The sequence below is a fragment of the Arachis ipaensis genome, chromosome B05, assembly GCF_000816755.2.
Source record: "Arachis ipaensis cultivar K30076 chromosome B05, Araip1.1, whole genome shotgun sequence".
NCBI lineage: Eukaryota > Viridiplantae > Streptophyta > Magnoliopsida > Fabales > Fabaceae > Arachis > Arachis ipaensis.
Window position 1 is genome coordinate 58,887,454 of NC_029789.2, and position 5,894 is coordinate 58,893,347.

Below are 5,894 nucleotides of genomic sequence, written 5' to 3' on the forward strand. Positions count from 1 at the left end.
ATTATCTTTAAACTTTTAGAAATTTTGTTTTAAATCTCAAACTTTTAAATATTTTACTTTTCAACCCAATATTTTATAAATCACTAATTTTACTTTATATTCTAAAAATAATCCTGAACTTTAATAAACTACTCGTTTTATTCCTAAACTTTTACTTATTACTCAAAATACCCTCAAAACTTATATAATTACTATTTTAAACCCCGATATTTTATCATACATTTTCATACTCTAAAATAATTTAGTGTTGGTGACAAACACTCCTTCACAAAAATGAAACCCTCTCTTGTGATCTTTCAAAATATTACTTGATTTTAAATCCATTTTCGAGCTTTTCAGTTACCGATTTTTCATAGAGTTCACTTTAACCTTCCAAACACCAAATCTTATCAAAATTTTCATTAAATTATACTTGATATCAACCCCAAATTCATCAATAACAACTCATTCATGGGCTGTTCTTGGTGACCGAACCATAAAGCTCATTAATCATCAAAATTTCAACAAAAATCAAGTATAAACTCATTCAACTTCAAGCAATAATCATCAAACCAATAATCACACATCAAGACACATTTAATTATTATCAAATTACCAAACTCTACCTCCGTACAAGAATTACAACAACCAAAGCTCTAGAGAAGGCTTCTGAACAAGAAATTGAAGAAGAAAACGTCAAAAATTAGCTACTCCACCTTGCTCCCACTTGGCCGAACCATGCATGGATGATCAGCGGCGCCACTATTGATTTCTCCCAAACAAAAGTGATGTCAACGTGAAGAGGAGGAAGATATGAACACTTTAATTAAATTAGATTTTTTACGGGAGTTACGAAGCTCAAGAAATCAAGCTCGAAAGGTTACGGTTCCATGGAAGTTCTTGTTCTCTCTTACTCACGACTCTCTCTCTCTCTCTATTTTTTCTTTTAGTTTATTGAATGAGGGAAGAAGAATGAAGTGATGATGATGTGGTGGCAAGGGAGGGGGCGTGTGTCATGACCTCAGACTGTTGAGTCAGCGATTCAAGTTATAAATATCTTAAACGAATATTATGAAAGTAAATATATTAAAACACAAGTAATCGAACTCGATAATAATAATAATAACATATTAACAATATTTTATTATTATTTATTTCATTTTTAAGATTCGGAATCGGCTCGTCAAAATGAAACCAATTACCGAAAAATAAATTTTTGAAAAAATAGCATGTCGATATAAAAACTTAGGGCGTTACACTTGGCCCTCTAATTAAGTTGTTGAGGATTGTTGATGCTAATGAGTAATCTTCATTGTGATACGTGTATAAAGGCATGTAAAGAACAAAAAATGCTATCAACACGATGTTCAAAAATCGAAAAGCTGCTTACAAACTTTATACAAGTATCTTGAAAATATAATAGGATAAGCATTTAAACGCGGTCTCTATGTAGCGGCTTTGACGAACCGGATTTTCTATCGGTAAAGAAATTCACAAATATATTATCGCGTTGCAAGTATAGCTTCTAAACCAACAGAAAATCCTTTTGTGCAAACGTTTTGGTTGTCACTTAAGCAAACCCAATAAAATTGATAACCGAGTATTTAAACCTCGGGTCATCTTCTCAAAGAATTGCAAGGAAGTATGATTTATTATTGGTTATGGAAAAGGTAGAATTTTGGGTTTTGAAAGGTTTGAACAGGGAAAATAAATTGCAGGAATTAAAAGTTAATATCTAATAAAACTCTTGGCAAGGTATGAAAATTGGAAGTCCTATCTTAGTTATCCTTATCAATGGTGATGAGAATTGAGTTTTGATCCCACTTAGTTAACCTTTACTAAAGCAAGGGAAATTCAAGTGGACTAATTAGTTAGATCCTCAAGTCCTAGTCAATTCCTAAGAAAGGACTAGAGTTAGTAGGATTCAATTCAATTAGCAAAAATAACAATTGTCAATAACGATGAGTTTGATAACTCAAGAGTTACCAATTAATCAACCAAAGCCAAAAAGGAAAAATCTAAATTAAACTAAAAGCATTCATATAAATAAAGCAAAGCAAAGTCAAATCTGAATTACCTCAATTTATATTAAATAAAACATTCAAATCTAAATGCGAAGAATTCATAAGCCAAATTGGTAACATGAGTCAGATACGAATAAAAGCATTAGAATAAATAAGAATATAAAAGGAATATTGAACCTGAGAAGAAGTTGAGATAATAAGTTGAAATAATAAGAAATCCTAATTCCTTTAAGAGGAATCCTAATCCTAAATCCTAAGAGAGAGGAGAGAACCTCTCTCTCTAAAAACTACATCTAAATTATGAAAAGTGAATAATGGAGGACTCTCTCATGAATGAATGCATTTCCCCATTTTAAAACCTCTAATTTGTGTTTTCTAGACTTGGATCTGGGCCAAAAGAGTTTCAGAATTTGCTGGGGGCATTTTCGGCAGTTTCTGCACGTGGCGTCTGTCACGCGTCCGCGTGGGTCATGCGGTCGTGTCATCTGGAGTTCTGCTCTTCCACGCGGTCGCGTCGGTCACGCGTACACGTCGTTTGCGTTCTGCTCAAGGCACGCGTTCGCATCAGTCACGCGTTCGCGTCGCTACCTTTTCGCGCTAGGCACGCGGCCGCGTCATCCATGCGTTTGCGTCGCTGCCCTTTTCTTCAAAACTCTATTTTCGTGTTTTCCTTCCAATTTTGTATGTTTTCTTTCTGTCCTCTAAGCCATTCCTGCCTTAGGAGATCTGAAAATACTTAACACACAAATTACGGCATCGAATGGTAATAAAGGGTAATTAAAATTAATATTTTTAAGGCATAGGAAACATGTTTTTCACATATATCACATAATAAGGAAGGGAAAGTAAAACCTTGTAATTTACATGAATAAGTGAGTGAAGGATTGAATAAATCACTTAAAATGAGCACAAAATACATCATAAAATATGGGTTTATCAACCTCCCCACACTTAAACAATAGCATGTCCTCATGCTAAATCTAAGAGAAAGGGTAAAGTTAGAGTGGTGGAATCTCATGCAATGCATTCTATTCTAAATGCAACTACCAAAATGAGTCATGTAATTCTAGTTATTATTCACTTGTATATAAACTTACATGTAGTTAAATTAATTCATATCCTCAAGGAATCATATATGCATAGCCAAACCCTAGATAATGTTAAAGCACTTTTACAATTGAGATGGGTAAAAGTATTTCACAAACTTGCAAGACAATTAACAATTAAGCAGAGATATATGATGATGAGCTCTTGAACCCTCATTGGATTTTGTGTTTACTCTCTAGTCACTCAGTGTTTATTGGGTTAATCACTCTATTCTTTTTTTTTCTATCCTTGCTTTCTAAAACTTTATTCTTCATCTAACCAATCAACAACTATGGAATATAGACATACAAAAATCATGAGGTCTTTTTCAAGGTTGTAATGGGGCCAAGGTAAAGGTAAGGGTATATGTATAAGGCTAAGTGAGCTAATAAAGTGAATCCTTGATTAGTCTAAGATCTCACCTAACATACATACTTTATATAATTTAAAGTTCCTTTACCTATTTATCCAAATTTTCCCACTTTGTATTACAAGCTCATGCATTAATTTTAATTTTAAAATTTTGTCCCATGTGCATTGATTTTTATTTTGCATTTGGGGAATTTTTGTATCCCTTTATTTAAATACTGAAAATATAAAATTATTATATTATTATTATTTTTTTTATTTATGCACATGGTAATTTGGTTATTTTGATTTCACATGAGCATGCTTCCTAAATTTCTGAAATAACTTTATTTAATTCAAATCCCTACTTTGTTTCTATCATCCCATGTTCCCATAAATTTTTTCACACTTAAATTGTACACAATATCTGTCTTAAGCTAACCAAAGATTCAACTTGGGATTTTTATTTTGTTTTTCTGCTTAAGGCTAGTAATGTGGTTATAGAACAAGAGGGGATTAAAAAGCTCAAGGGGGCTAACAAGGGTGATGTAAAAGGTAGGCTAAATTTGGGGTAAGTGAGGAGAAAAATCAAATGATGACCTCAATCATCTCTTGGTATGTATCTATATTCTATATTGGACATATAGATTAAAACAAAGTAAAGAACATTAGAACGAAAAAGAAGGGCAGAACACACAGGAATGAAATTTATGGTTTGAATGTAACCATACAATTAAGCTCAAAACTCACAGGCTGTGTGTTCTCCAGCTCAAAAATCATATATCAGTTATGTATGTCATGCAAGTAGAAATCAAGAGTTCCCATTATTCTCAATGTAATTCTTAGGGTGGCCTTTAAAATCTTAGTGTTCCTCCTTGATGAAATATTGTTAACTAACTAACATGTAATGCTATATATACAAGGTGTGTGGATTGTTTTAATTTACTAAAGTTTCTAGTTTACTCCTTTTTATTTTCAATTAAACCAAACTAATATATGCTAAAAGGTAAACTATACTAATTGATCCACATATTCTATAACTAATAAGTTTAGAATTGCAAACTAAACTAAATGTCTAAAATATAAACTAAAGTGCAAAATGTGGAAATAAAGTAAAAATACAGCAAAAGAATAATGTGCAAGTACTGAAGAATAAAAATAAATATAAAAATACAGAAAAATAAACAAAATAAGATAGAAGAGTCTGTAGTGGTTCACCAAAAAAGATAAGCCAGAGATGGCTACCTCCCCACACTTAAAATATAGCATCGTCCTCGATGCTCACTCAAGCTGGGTGTGAAGAAGTGTCATCACCGGAAGGATGGGCTGCTGGTGTCACTATGGTGGTCTGAGGGTCTGCAGACTGGATAAGTGTAAGAGGATCTGTCTGCTACAGTGGAGGCTCTGACTGTATCAGAATCTTCAGGTCTGTAGCCTGTAGCTGGTGGTGCTCCTCATGATGCGGCGCAACCTGCTCTGGTCCTATCTGCTCAGCCTCTCTCTGTGCATGAGTCTCCTCCTCATGCTCGTCTGCCTCCTCCTCAGATGGCTCTGATGGTGTGTCAGGCTCAGAGGGGATGTCGCCGCCGGATCGGATCATCAACTTAAGGTGCTCATAGCGTCGCTTGTTGCGACGCTCAGATCTCTCATATCACCGTTGGTTGCGGCGCTCCATCTGGTCTAGCCGCTGAAAAAGGTGGTGCATGAGGTGGTAAACGGGCTCTGAGGCAGGTGGAGGTGCAGTGGTGGTAGCTGGTGCAGCAGTGGATGAAGAAGGGGCAGCTGAAGGTGTGGCTGCCTCATCAGAGGCGGTGACGAATGGGGTCTATAACCTAAAGCTTGAAACTTCCTGCTGTGAGGGATAATCTTCTTGCAGTCTGCAGCAGGTGGCTTTTCATCAGCAAGCTCCCAAGGCATGTCAGCTCGACGGCCGAGCTCGGTGATCAGATAAGGGAAAGGGAGAATACCTCTGACATGGACCTTGGCCATATAATACCGGGTGAAACGTGGCAGATACAGGTCCTTACCCTCCATCACACACCAGATGAGGGTGATCATAGCAGCGGGCAGCTCTGTCTCATGAGTTCTCGGCATCACATAGTTGCTCAGAAACTGGTGCCAGAGCCGAGCCTCATCATTCAGGTAAATCAGCTTGATTCCCTTAGGCATTGCTGTGTTCTTTCCCATGACCCATGGGACAGTAGGATCAAGGGCTATTCTCTGCTTGACAGCATCCCAGTCAAATCTCATAAATCGCATATCCTCTTCAGCCTTTTGGTAACCGTTAGGCTGATCTGACTTAGGCTGAAGGTGGAGGATGTCCTCAATAGCTTCCTTAGTGACCAAAATCTGTTTCCCTCTGAGGTGCACTGCATCCAGGGAAGTCTTGAAATAGTTGCAGTAAAACTCTCTGACCCAGGAAGCATTGACCTCTGTCAAGTTTCTCTCCAAGAAGAA